The sequence below is a fragment of the Narcine bancroftii genome, chromosome 2 (genome assembly GCF_036971445.1).
Source record: "Narcine bancroftii isolate sNarBan1 chromosome 2, sNarBan1.hap1, whole genome shotgun sequence".
Classification (NCBI taxonomy): Eukaryota; Metazoa; Chordata; class Chondrichthyes; order Torpediniformes; family Narcinidae; genus Narcine; species Narcine bancroftii.
In genome coordinates, this window is record NC_091470.1 from 293,707,216 (window position 1) to 293,722,074 (window position 14,859).

General features: G+C 43.1%; 1 long non-coding RNA gene across 3 annotated transcripts in view; it reads left to right on the forward strand.

Annotated features, from left to right (window-relative positions):
- LOC138752732 (uncharacterized) overlaps positions 1-14,859 on the forward strand; it is a 58,031-nt gene that overhangs the window by 19,749 nt on the left and 23,423 nt on the right. Inside the window, exon 4 of one of the 3 annotated variants that reach the window (XR_011350881.1) lies at positions 14,264-14,336. The exons of 1 other annotated variant lie outside the window; for it this stretch is intronic. This is a non-coding gene — a long non-coding RNA (uncharacterized lncRNA). Of the gene's footprint in view, positions 1-5,451; positions 5,664-14,263; positions 14,337-14,859 lie in introns of those variants that run through there. One more of the 3 variants, XR_011350879.1, reaches the window with a different exon arrangement.

Sequence of the window (14,859 nt, forward strand, 5' to 3'; positions counted from 1 at the left end):
AAAGACTTTACTTACCTAACCAAACATGATAAACAGGGTAGAGAGAGAAAGAGCCCACAGCGTGGCATCTGCTCCCTGCTAGCACTCGATTTAACTAGTGCACCCTCGGGTGCTCGTGCATGCATACTGCTTTGTGAGTACAGTTGCTGCAATGTGATTGCAGCAGATGCAGAGCAGCCAATGGCAGCGACTGTTTACATTTCTTTTCTTGGAGTTATCCCCTCATGATACAGTGAATAACTTTTCACTAGGGCAACAATATATACATTCAAACTATATGCATTCAACCCAGTTCAGTCCTGGAATTTTGGGTTCAGCTCACAGACACATCCAGCGCCATTTTGTAATAGTCCTCTGCTGACGTGGAGTATTGGGATGCCTTGTCCTAATTGTCTCTATTGTCCATAGCCTCTCCTGTGCTTACTGGGGGTCTCACATCCATCCTGGCTCATGCCCCAAGTCCAAAAATGCTGATTTGTCTGGGTTGGTTTGAGGTGGGGGTGGCTCTCTTACTGGGAGGATGTGTCATCTGTTCCTCCTGTATATTTTCTCCCTTGAACAAACCACGTATGACTGGAGTTCCTGGCAGCACATTTCCACTATACCCAGGCAGTCATAACCATGTGGAGTCTGCATCCTGATGATTTGCCCTTCAATCAATGTCTGGTTTTATCGTAACTTTTCTTTTGTGCCAGCCTTCTGTTTGGCAGGTTCTTTGGTTGGGAGACCAGAAGTCTCCTTGCCAATGGTATGGTCATCCTGGTCTGCCTTAACATTAACCGTTGCACCAGCGAACCCAAGGTGGTGACGCGAGGGACATTTCTTAAGTTCAGTAGGCTGAGGAAGACATCTGTTTTCTCTCTGTGGGACTTCTCCATTAGCTGCTTGGCACTTCTCACTGCTTTTTCAGCCAATACGTTTGATTGTGCATTCTCTGGGCTGCTGGTAATGTGGATCCAAGTCCCTTGCTGTCGCAAAGCCATGAAACCTCTGGCTGGTCAATTGTTTGCCATTGTCCAAGAGAAGTGTGTGAGGTGCCACATGTACTAAAAAGTGCCACTTTAGTTTGATGACGACAGCCGCAGAGATTGCGTCCCAGAACAGGTCTATCTCAAACCAGCCTGAGTTGATAATGTTAGCTCTGCCATTTATTGATGTCAGTAACCACGGTCAACGAGGGTAGGTCGGGTATTGGGTGTAGTTGTACAGTTAGCAGGTCTGTAACTCTTCATCTATGTTCTCTGCCATACCTGGCCAGAAGACAATATTCGTGCTCCACGTTTTGTCACTTCTGTGCTAGGGTTCCCTCTGTGTAGGATCTCCACGTACGTATTCTGCAGTGTGCTAGGGATGACTGCCTTTAGGCCCTTCATGATGACCCCTTTATCAATAAGTTGTTCATCGTGGTAAGGAAAGAATGTTTGCACCCCTGGTGGCAGGCTGCACTGCTTGGTCGGCCAGCCGCCTTTGATGAAGGTGCCCAGGGTGTTTAGGGTTGCGTCTTCTGCTGTATGACTTTTAGTTTGTCCAGCCGGGCTGAGGATATATGGGTTACTGTCATCAAATTGTAAGTGTCTTCTTCCTCGACTTGCTGGACTGAGCTTTATCTGGGAGCCCATGATAAGGCATCAGCTAAATGCAGCATTTGTGTACAATGGTAATGTGGTATCTCTGGAGCCTGAGCATCATAGACTGCAGCCTTACTGGCGCTGCATGAATTGGCTTGTTTATTATGGTCACTAGAGGTAAGCGATTGGTTTCTATGATGACTGGCCAGTCATAAATATAATCATTGAATTTCAAAAACCACCGCTAGAAGCTCTTTTTCAATCTGAGCTTACCTCATTTCTGTGTCCTTAAGTGACTTGGTAGCAGACGCCATTGGTCTTCCATCCTGCAGGCACGCTGCCCCTAAGCTGTACTGTGAGGTGTTGCAGATCAGCATCACCAGTCTACGTACATCGTAGTAGGTGAGGACTGAAGGGCAGAACATGTGTTTCTTTAGGGTATCAAAGGCATTTTGTTATGTGTGCCAGGTCCATTTGATGTCTCTCTGGGTCAACTGTCAGAGTGGATCTTTCAGTCACTGGAGTTGGGAATGAAGTTTCCCAGGTAGTTCACCATGCCCAGGAACTGTTGCAGGGCAGCCACAAATCCTGGCACCAGCATTTTGCTGATAGCCATTATTTTGGAGGGGTCTGCCTCCAGATCATTGTTGGTGAACACATAGCCCACAGACCTGACTTGATTTAGACAGAACCTGCACTTGCGGGGGTTTAGCCACAAGTTTACCTTCTGTACTTGGTCGACCACCTTCTTTAGATTTGTATTGTCCTCCTCTTGTGTCTTACCACCTACTATGATGGCACAGGTGTACCTGGCAAAAATCTGTTCCATAGACCTTTGGAATACCTCACTGGCCAAATTGATAACATCCTTAGGAACCTGTACCAACAAAATGCAGTGCTGATCATGGTCAGTTGCGACGAGCGATAATCGAGAGAGATCTGTTAGAATGAATTATTTGCATCTAGAACTGAGAATATCGTTGCACTGGCCATCTGTGTGGCAACTTCCTCTACGGTGTTCATAGATGGTGTGGTCTTTTCAGGGCTGCATTGAGATCTCGGGGATTTATACAAATTCACATTTCCTGTCCATCTTTTTCTTGCCGGCCACCATGGAGGACACCCATTTGGTGGGTTCTGAGACAGGAGTGATGCTGCCCAAGTCTTGCATTCTGTCCAACTCAGCCTTGACTTTATCCTTCATTGCTACTGGAATGCGATGTGCCGGCTGGGCTATGGGTCTTACTTTCAGGTCAAGCCACATGGAGTACGTCACCAGCAGCCTCTCCAGCTCATCTTTGAAAATTTTGCCATACTCAGAAAATATTTTCTGTGAGAAATCATCTTCAGATGGGCTTACCTAATGGACCTCTGTTCTGAATGAAATGACCCCCATGTCCATGCACGCACTGAGGCCTAGCAGCAGTGTGACGTCCTCATAGACCACAAAGAAGGTTAGCATATGGAGCTGTCCTTGTATGAAACACTGCAGCCGCGTTATGCCATTGGTCTGGATACTGCTGCCTCCATAAGCCACTAGGCTCATAGATTTGATGCATGGTTCGACTTGTTCCATCTTTCTCAGATCGTTAAATGTCCTTCGTTAAATGCATTTGGCCCCAGTGTCGAATTTTATCTCAGCCTTCTTGCTGTTGACTTCCATGGATACAAAGACCTCATTGTTACCTCTGATCTGGGTTTCTGCTGGGTTGCCTGCCATCCTATGTTGAGCCCATTGAGGTAGTACTCATCGTCAGGGTCGCTCCCTCTCTGCTCCGGTTCCAAATGGTCAATAGTCCTCCTGGGTCTGGTCCATACGGTGCTTTGATCTGCAGTACCTGCTGAAGAGGTTCCATTTGCCATAGTTTCTGCAATGCTGGCCAAATGCTGCACACATCTTCTTTCTCAGCATGTGGTCTCCCCCACAATTGCCTCATCCTGTCTTGAGTGTGGGGTGGACTGGCTGGCTTAGCTGACTCTTCCTTCTAGCCTCCAGCCACTGCCTGCTCACTGGTCCCGCCTGTATTGCATCAATGCTTGTGGCCTGCTGTTGTGGAGAGGCCAGCTTTTTACTGTTTTCCTCGGTAGTTTCATATGCAAGTATGTTGTGATGGCCTTTGCTAGTGTCAGTTCGCTGTCTCACAGGAGCGCCTTCCGCATATTATCGTTGCAAATGCCACAGTCCATTCTGTCCTTAATTAGTTAATCACAAAGTATGCTGAAATTGCAAGTTTTTGCCCTGATTTTTAAATTGCTGAAGTATAGGGTTAGAGTCTATCGACTCACCAGCTTTTGCTCTCTCATGTTGAATTTGTGCCTTTCCATTGTCACATTTCTCTGAGGGTTGCACATTTCTCTGAATTCACACTTTAAACATTCAAGGTCCTCTCTCGACTAATAAGGTTCCTGTTATGGACTTCGCCTGCGTACCTAAACAACATCTCCCTTTCAATGGCTTCTGGGCCCGCTAAGTTTAACGAAATGTAGGCTCTGGTATGGGCAGGCTTGTTGCTATGTGCTGCCATTATGAATATGTCATATTCCTATTCAAAGATAAACCAGTTTTCTGTCACATTTCCACCAAACACGAGTGGGCCAGGCCACCTGAATTCATCCGTCATCATGGCGATTGTGAAAAACATGGTTATGGTTACTCACTGCAACCTATTTATGATTGGAAGGCTTCAAGCGTGGGACGCTCTTGACCCCATTTCTGACACCATATTCGTTATTGCGTGCTTAATAGCGAGTCGAGTTGGCGGGGTGAAGTAAACCAAAGACTTTACTGAACACAACCAAACATGATAAACAGGGTAGGGGGAGAGAGCCCACAGTGTGGGGTCTGCTCCCTGCTAGCACTCGATTCAACTAGTGCATCCTCAAGGTGCTCATGCATGTGCAGTGCGCTGTTACAGGTATGGTGGCTGCAATGCGATTGCAATGGATGCAGAGTAGCCAGTGGCAGCGGCTGTCTACAACCTGGAAACGAGGATAATTTAAATATTGATATCGAACAACTATAGTATGAGCAAAAATTAAACTTTGAGAGTAGGGAATGTCACAGGCTCAAATAAATAAATTTAAGACTGCCATTGAAATTAATCTTCCAACGCAGAGCAGTTATTACATCGAATGGACTGCTCGAAAGAGTTGAGGGAAAATCCATGGAACATTAATAAATAGTTGCTGCAATAATGATAATAAGATTTAGAGTCATTAAATTGTCAGCATAGAAGCATGTTATTTGCCCCCATATGTCCCTGCCAAACAGTGGGCACCTTCTGTAATAATCCAATCTCCAGGCACTTGGGCCAAAGTCCTCTCTGTTTAAGTGATTCAAGTGCTCATATAGACATTTCTTGCATGCAATCAGTGGTGCATCTTCCAGGATCCTCTTGAACAGTGAATTTCAAGAATTTACCACACTCTCACCCTGTGGTATTCCTCTTACCTTACCTATCTTACTGTGAACCTATATCCTCTGATTTTATTCTGGAGAAAAGTTTCCTGCATTGGGAGATTGGGAGATAAGTATGAGAAGACACAGCTTTACGGTGAAAGGGGAAAGGTTTTGGGGAACAAGAGGGGGAATGTCTTAATTCAGAGAGTGGTGGGAGCGTGCAACAAGCTGCCATCTGATGTGGTGAATGCAGGCTCGATCTTAAATAGATACATGGATGGGAGTGGTCTGGAGGGTTATGGAATGGGAGCAGGTCATTGGGACTAGCAGATTAATGGTTGGCACAGGCTAGAAGAGCCAAATGGCCCTATCCGCCTGCCATGTCACTTTCAGGGAATTGTTTATCTGTATTCCCAAATCCCTCTGTTCTACCACACTCCTCAGTGCCCTACCATTTACTGTGTGCCTTTTTCTGTGTTGTAGCATTCTACGGTTCTATGGTTCTAAGCCCCGAAACGTTCAAAGAGGTTATATAATGCAGAAGCAAAGAAGACGAAAAGGGAATATTTTTATTGACAAGACGAGTCTCTGATTAATCTATTGTAAATGGGGTATTACTGGGAATGTGCTTTACACTTTGAATTAGCAATAGCAAGTTCATGGCTCATTACATTTCATTAACAATAAAATAATTGTCAGAAGGCAACCAATTTACTACATATGAATTGTAATCTTAATAAAAAAACAACCTTTTTAGTGAGGTTATTATATACAGTACTTTGTAATAATTATTCATAATGAAATATTATTTCCAAAACCATAATGTTGTAGCCAGCGTCACCATCATTGTGTGAAAGAGAACTGGGAAATATATGGACTGCTTTTAGATAAGGGTGACCTGGATATTGTATCTGTTAGATTCCACAAGTTCAGAAAGCAAGAAACAATTGGGGTCACTGTCATTGAGCCATAGAAAATTGCAGCACAGAAACAGGCCCCCTTCAGCCCTTCTAGTCTGTGCCAAACCTTTTTATTTTGCTTAGTTCCACTGACCTGCAACCAGTCCATAGCCCTCCATACCTCTCCCCTCCACATTCCTGTCCAAATTCTTCTTACGTTAAAATTGAGTCCACATTCACGACCTCAGATAGCATCATGTTCCACACTCTAACCACTCTATGTGAGAAGAAGTTCTCTCTCATGTTCCCCCAAACTTTTCCCCTTTTACTCTTAACCCACGTCCTCTTGTTTGTATCTCACCTACTCTCAGTGGAAAAAAGCCTATCTACACTTACTCTGTATATCCCCTTCATAATTTTAAATACCCCTATAAAATCTCCCCTCATTCTTCTATGCTCCAGGGAATAAAGTCCTAACATGTTCAACCTTTCCCTGTAACTTAGTTCCTGAAATCTGCATCGCATCCTAGTAAATCTTCCCTGCACTCTTTCTATCTTATTTATATCTTTACTGTAGTTAGGTGATCAAAATAGCACATAATACTCCAAATTTGGCCTCACCAATCTCTTTTGCAACTTTACCATAACATCCCAACTCCTATACTCAATACTTTGATTTATGAAGGCCAATATGCTAAAAGCTCTTTTTACAACCCTATCCACCTGTCATGTCACTTTCAGGGAATTGTTTATCTGTATTCCCAAATCCCTCTGTTCTACCACACTCCTCAGTGCCCTACCATTTACTGTGTGCCTTTCTAGGTTTGTCCTTCCAAAATACAAGACCTCACTTGTCTGCATTAAATTCCATCTGCCATTTTACATCCCATTTTCCCAGTTAGCCCAGATCCCTCTGCGAGCTTTGAAAACATTCTTCACTGTCCACATCTGCAAACTTGCTGACATTATCATCCAGATCATTGATATAGATGGCAAACAACAATGGTACCAGCACTGATTGCTGAGGCACACCACTAGTCACAGGCCTCCAGTCTGAGAAGCAATCATCCACCATTACACTATGGTTTCTCCCATCCAGCCATTGTTGAATCCAGTTCACTACTTCACCATGAATACCTAGCGCCTGAACCTGCCTAACTATCCTAATCTTATCAAAGGCCTTACTAAAGTTCATGTAAACAACATCCATGGCCTTTCCTTCGTAAACCTTCCTGGTAAAATCCTCGAAAAACTCTATAACATTGGTTAAGCATGACCTATCACAGATAAAGCCTTGTTGACTATCCCTAATCAGTTTCTGGCTATCCAACTAATTGTATATCCAATCTCTTAGAATATCTTCCAATAATTTACCAACTACTGATGTCAGGCTCACCAGCATATAACTTTCAGGTTTACTTTTGGAGCCTTTTTTAAACAACAGAATAATATGAGCTATCCTCCAATCCTCTGGCACTACACCAATGGGTAAGGACCAGTGGCAGATTAAGCACATACAACCCTGAGATTCCTTTTTTATGCGGGTGCAGTTGAATTACCACTGAAAAATAAACTGTACACAGTGTGAATATGTAAACAATCAAAAGAACCGGAAACAAATAATTAATGTAAACAAACAGTGCAATACAGAGAGAATACTGAGTACGCTTAAGCCTAGGGGTCCGGAAAGGAGGGGAGGGGGCTGGCAGGAGCAGGGACATCAGGGACTTGGCAGGAGCAGGGACATCAGGGACTCCGCAGGAGCAAGGACATTTGGTTCCCAGCAGGAGCAGGGATATCTCGGGCTCTACAATTCTTTCGACCCAAAGAGTTCAATCGACCCCCGGCATTTATCGACCTCCTTTCAACCCCTTGGAATTTTTCAACCCCTTAGATAGTCCTATCGACATCCAGAGGTCAATATTGACCACTGTGGAGGCCCCCAAGTTATTTAACATAAATTAACATCACTTTATTCATTTCAAAGAAGGGTGGGGCAGGGGGGGGGGAATGTCAGGGGGAGCCTTACTAAAGCTCAGCCTAGGAGTCCGAGTGGTGGTTAATTTGCCACTGCTAAGGACATTTTAAATATTTTTGCCAGAGCCCCTGCAATTTCTACACCAGCCTCCCTCAAGACCCAAGGGAATGTCTTGTCAGGTCCTGGGGATTTATCCACCCTTATTTGGTTTAAGACAGTAAACACTTCTTCCATTTTACATTGTATAGATTCCATGACCTCACTGCTTGTTTTCCCATGACTCTGTGCCTGTTTCTTGAGTGCATACTGATAAAAAAAAAATTTAAGATCTCCCATCTCTTTTGGCTCCATACAAAGCCGACCACTCTAATATTCAAGGCAACAACCTTTGGATTTTCCTTCACATTGTCTAACAAAGCAACCTCATGTCTTCTTTTAGCCTTCCTGATTTCATTCTTCAGGTTTTTCTTGCATTTTTATATTCTTCAAGTACCTCATTTGCTCCATGTTGCCTATACCTGCTGTACACCTCTCTTCTTCTGAACCAGATCCCCACTATTGCTCGAAAACCAAGATTCCCTATATCTGCTAACATTGCCTTTAATCCTAACAGGAACATACAAATTCTGTACTCTCAAAATTTCACCTTTGAAGATCCTCCACTTACCTCGCACATTATCCCAATCTATGCATTCTAGATCGTTTCACATTTCCTCAAAATTGGCCTTTCTCCAATTTGGAACCTCAGCCCGAGGCCCAGACCTTTCCTTCAACATAATTAACTTGAAACTAATGGCATTATGATCACTGGACCCTAAATGTTCCCCTATACATACTTCTGTCACCTGGCCTGTCTCATTAGCTAATAGGAGATCCAGTATTGCATTCTCTCTAGTTGATGCCTCTATATATTGATTTAGAAAACTGCCCTAAATACATTTGACAAACTCCAAGCCATATAGTCCTTTTATAGTATGGGAGTCCCTGCCAATATGTGGAAATTTAAAAGCCCCTACTGTCACAACCTTATGTCTTTATGTTTCCTGCAACTGTCTGCTATTTCTCTACAGATTTGCTCCTCCAATTCTCATTGATTATTTGGCAGTCTATAATACAACCTTTCCCATCCCACAGCTCTATCTATATCGCCTCAGTAGACAAGCCCTCTAGTTTGTCCTGTCCTGCACAGCTGTGACATTTTCCCTGATGAGCCATGCCACTCCTCCCCCTTTCACCCCCCCCCAATTCTAAAGCAACGGAAGCCCGGAACATTGAGCGGCCAGTCCTGACCCTTCTGCATCCAAGTTTTAGTAATGGCCACAATGTCATAATTCCACGTGTCATTTCACACTCTAAGCTCATCTGCCTTTTCTACAATATTACTTGCATGGAAATAGATATTTTAGAAAATTTTCACAATGTACAACCTGGTCAGTTCCAATGGTGCATGCAAATTTCACATAATCTTTCCCTCCTCTATCTGCGCTGGCTCTCTGGTTCCCATCCCTCTGCAAATCTAGTTTAAACCCACTGGAACAGCACTAGCAAACCTTCCCACAAGGATATTAGCTCACCCTGCAGTTCAGATGCAAACCGTCCTGTTGGAACAATTCCCACCTTCCCTGGAAGAGAGCCCAATGATCCATAAATCTGAAGCCCTCCCTCCTGCACCATGTTTTTAGCCTCACATTAAGCTGCATTATCCTCCTACTTCTAACCTCCCTAGCATGTGGTGCAGAATCCTAAGATCAGTGGAAGTTGAAGCCATAATGATATGGGACTGAGTGATAGAAGACAATGTCACTCAAACGTTTTATTACTTTCTCTGTTCCCTATGTTATGAGCTGCAGTACACAGGCAATTGTGTTTTTGCATACTTAGAGGTTGAGATGTCACACATGTCATCATTTCATTCATCAAAGCATATGAGAGGATGATCCGTAAACTGTACACTCACAAGACCAAAACCTCTACCATCCTGCATTTGCTGTACCACCCAGCTCTCTGTCAATAAAGGCCTACCATGATACCCTGGAAAACAGAGATGATTTTGTATATCCTGGGAGCCACCTCACAGGAAAGGTAGATATTGATGACAAAAATCATCACCACATTCAGAGCGCTCTAGCGCACCCTTTGGTCAATTGAGAAAAGGTTAATTGAAGATTATGACTCAGATCTGGCACATATTCTATTGGGCAGCATTGTATAGATCTGGATGACCCACAGCAGGCATTTCAAGGCCCTGGAAAAATACCACCGATGTTGCCTCCGCATCATTCTCCAAATTCACAGAAGGATAAGGAAATCGATGCCAGTGTCCTATCCCAGGACAACATCCCAGCACTGAGGCCCAGTAACTTTCAATTGGCTATGTTAAACAAGCTGTGTTATTCTCCAACAAACTCGAGAATAAACAAATATTCCAAACTTTGTTGTGGCAGGAGGTCATAGTCAAATATTCAAGGATGTGCTCAAAGTTTTCTTGAAGAAGTGCAATATCTCGTCGAATTTCCTGGAACCTCTGAGCCAAAGTGGGGAAGAACCATTCGGGATTGTATTAAACACTTCAAGGCAATGCGAAGCACTGCATAAGTGTCAGAAGAAGTACACGACCTTACAAACTACCCAGAATCAGAAATGGAATTTATTGTCATGGCATCTGGTGGTTTCGCAGCATCATCACAGGTGCAAATATTGCTATCAATTCTTCTTTGGCTTGGCTTCGCGGACGAAGATTTATGGAGGGGGTAAAAAGTCCACGTCAGCTGCAGGCTCGTTTGTGGCTGACAAGTCCGATGCGGGACAGGCAGACACGGTTGCAGCGGCTGCAGGGGAAAATTGGTTGGTTGGGGTTGGGTGTTGGGTTTTTCCTCCTTTGCCTTTTGTCAGTGAGGTGGGCTCTGCGGTCTTCTTCAAAGGAGGTTGCTGCCCGCCAAACTGTGAGGCGCCAAGATGCACGGTTTGAGGCGTTATCAGCCCACTGGCGGTGGTCAATGTGGCAGGCACCAAGAGATTTCTTTAGGCAGTCCTTGTACCTTTTCTTTGGTGCACCTCTGTCACGGTGGCCAGTGGAGAGCTCGCCATATAACACGATCTTGGGAAGGCGATGGTCCTCCATTCTGGAGATGTGACCCACCCAGCGCAGCTGGATCTTCAGCAGCATGGACTCGATGCTGTCAACCTCTGCCATCTTGAGTACTTCGACGTTAGGGATGAAAGCGCTCCAATGGATGTTGAGGATGGAGCGGAGACAACGCTGGTGGAAGCGTTCTAGGAGCCGTAGGTGATGCCGGTAGAGGACCCATGATTCGGAGCCGAACAGGAGTGTGGGTATGACAACGGCTATCAATTACATTTTATAAAAAATAAATAAATGAGAGCAAATGAGGTTGTGACTGTTGTTCATTGTCTATTCAGAAATATGATGGCAGAGGGGAAGAAGCTGTTTTTTGTACCATTGGGTGTTCTTCTTCAGGGTCCTGTATCTCCTTCCTCATGGTAGCAGAGTGAAAAAGGCATGGCCTCCTTGAGGATAAAGGCTGCTTTGCTGGTTTCTTAAGACACTGCCTCATATAGATATCCTCGAAGGAATGAAGACTGATGACGATGATGGCACTGGCCACGTTGACAACTCGCTGTTGTCTTTTCCTGTCTTGTGCATTGGCATCTCCATACCAGACAGTGATGCATCCAGTCAGAGTGCTCTCCACCGAACACCTATAGAAATCTGCAAGAGTCTTTGATGATATACCAACTCTCCTCCAAAGTTTCACTAGTGAGCCTTCTTCACGAGGCCTCAGGATAGATCTTCCATCTTCTATCATGGGGCAGCACAGATACCATAGTGATTAGCGCAATGCTACTACAATGCCAGCAACTGGATTTAAATCCAGAGCAGCCTGTAAGGAGTTTGTAGGTTCTCCCCATGTCTGCGTGAGTATCCTCCAGGCCCTCTGGATCCTCCCACCATTCAGAAACGTTCCTGGGCCATAGATGAATTGGGAAATTTGGGCTTGCTGTATGTCTAAATAAAATAAAAAAATAAAACCTTCTCAAACTAATCTTTCCAGTCTACATTTCCATTGGCCTACTTCAATGAATCATGCAAAAAGCTTATCAATGTTTGGGTCTGTTGTTGGAACAATTGATTCATGAAATGTTTCCATAGTAGTGGTAAACAGCTCCTCAATATAACTTAAATTCGTGATATTGACAAACTTTATTTTGGGACCACAATCAGTGAAGATTGGTAAAAACTTCTCCTCCACAATCTCCATCAGTACCGGAGCACCACAGGGCTGTGTTTGTAGCCCCCTGCTCTACTCATGTACACATACATTTACAACTGTGTGGCTTGGTATGACAATAACACCTTCTACAAATTCGCCAATGATACCACGGTAGTGGGTTGTATAAAGGAAGGGGATGAGTCAGCCTATAGGTTGGAGATGAAAACTCGGCTGTATGGTGTACCAAAAACAACCTTACACTCAATGTCACCAAAACTAAGGAGCTGATGTTTGACTTCAGGAAAGGAAAGCCAGAGGTATTTAATCCATTGATCATTGAGGGATCAGAAGTGGAGAGGGTGAGCAAATTTGAGATCTTGGGAGTCACTATCTCGGAGGGTCTTTCCTGGATCCAACACACCAATGGCATCTTGAAGGAAGCACCACAGCGCCTCTATTTCCTCAGGAGCTTACGGAAGTTTTTTATGACATCAGAATCCCTGGCAAATTTCTACAGAGGTGTGGTGGAAAGTGTGCTGACCACCTGTGTCATGGAAACACCAATACCTCTGAGTGTAAAGCCCTCCAAAAGGTAGTGGACACAGCCTAGGAGATCACAGGCAAAATCCTCCCCACTATTGAGGACATATAGAGAGAATGCTGCTGTCAAAGAGCAGCAGCAATTATCAAAGACCCACACCACTCAGCACACGCTCTGTTCTTGCTGCTGCCATCAGGAAAGAGGTATAGGTGCCACAAGACTTGCACCACCAGGTTCAGAAACAACTGCTATCCCTCCACCATCAGACTCCCCAATGAAAAGCTCAATTAGAGACTAATTTAAGGACTGTTACCTCTGAAATTTATTCATTTTCTTTTTTTCTCTCTGTATTGCAGTCAATTTATTTACATTAATTATTTGTTTCCAGTTCTTTTGATTGTTTACATATTCACACTGTGTACAGTTTATTTTTCAGTGGTAATTCAACTGCACCTGCAAGACAAAAGGAATCTCAGGGTTGTATGTGCTCTGTCAATAAATCTGAAATCTGATCTTCTGTTCCTCGTCTTCATCACAACATTGAATTTCTTTATGATTTTTGATAACTTTTACCAAACTTCCACTGAATTATGCAGACCTAACAGCACCAACACTATGTCTGGTTTCAACTGCTCTCCACAAGTGAAATAGAAATTTGCAGGAAAAATGTAAGAAAACTTGTCAACCAATGTCAAACAATGTATCAAATTGGTTCACACCTCAACTTAAAGTATGTTCAATTTAATGTTGGCATTGAACAAACCAAACATTTACATATTTTAAGGCAGAATTTATAAAATATGTTAACATCTTATAGGTCATAAAATCATTCAGAGCAAAACCAGCCCTTTGGCCCATTGAATCCATGGTCAACTTTAAATGTTGTACTCCTCCAACATTAATCCCATTTTATTCTCACCACAGTCCCATCAACTCCACCAAGATTTTATTGCTCACGCACAAAGGATAGTTTCCAATAACCACTTAAGATAGCAACCTGCAATTGTTTGGGAAGTGTGGAGGTGATTGGAGCACCCATGGGGAGCCCACACAGTCACAGCGAGAATGTGAAAATTCTACACACACAGTATGAAGGATCAGGATGAAATCTGGGCAGTTGGGGGGTGTGAGGCAGCAACTCTATGGTTGTACAGTGCTATCTGCTCTACTGCTGCGCCACCCTTGGCCTCCCAAGCTTCACCAAATTAAGTTTTCCCAATGATAATGAGAATTCATTGTCTTTAGGCCAGCTAATTGAAGTAAATAGGATTCTGAAAATGTGGCTTGTGCATTGGAATTTTCAGATAGGCTTTGAAATAAAGCATGTTATTTTTGACAAAATCAATTTAAATTCTCTAGTTTTAGCTTTCAGTGTAGAAGTGTGTATTTTATTTTAGTTAAGAATATCATTTTGGAATTGGCCAGGTTTGAATGTTATTGTGCAATACAGACTGCGAAGGCATTTTCTACTTAATGTTTACATCTTAACCATGCTAGATTGTCTGTTATGCACCTTAGTTAACAATCTTGGTTGAACAATTTTAGGTATTATTTTATATAATGCTGCAGCACCGAATCCATTTCATTAAAGTATTTTAGCCATCAGTTAATATGTAGTTCTAAGCAATTTTCATGTCATTTTTAGGTCAACCAAGCACAGCATTCTGGAATTTTGAATACCATGGAGCCTTTATATTTGAATCTCCTAAACTGACAGACAATGTATAAAATAAATCTGATACAACAAATTGATTTACTAGAGGTCTGACAAACAATATAATGTACATTGATAAGCAGACACCACAGACCTAAATGAGATTGACTGCCTTTTGAGCTAGAATTCCCACCCAGGGTTTATAGCTTCCAAGCGTTGGTATTGATGAAATCTATTGAGATTCAATTTAGGACTTAAAAAATTTATATTGTTTTTCTCTTTCAAGTTGAAGCTTAAGACAGAAAACCGACTGTTTCAGTGATATTTTAATAATGTGAAACTTAAAAGGAGCAGTATGAAAGAAATTGAGAGCTGACAGTGATAAGCAACTCTTCCAAACTTTGGGATGTCTCATATCCTTCTAACCCATTGAATTTCTTTTGAAGCAAATGCCATTGGTGAGAAGTGGAGAATTAAGGCAATCAATTTACATATTAATGTACTAACAATGAGATAAATAACCAGAAATATGATTTTAACAATTTTTAAGGTTTAAAATTAACTAAAAATGTATAAGTTGGAACTGT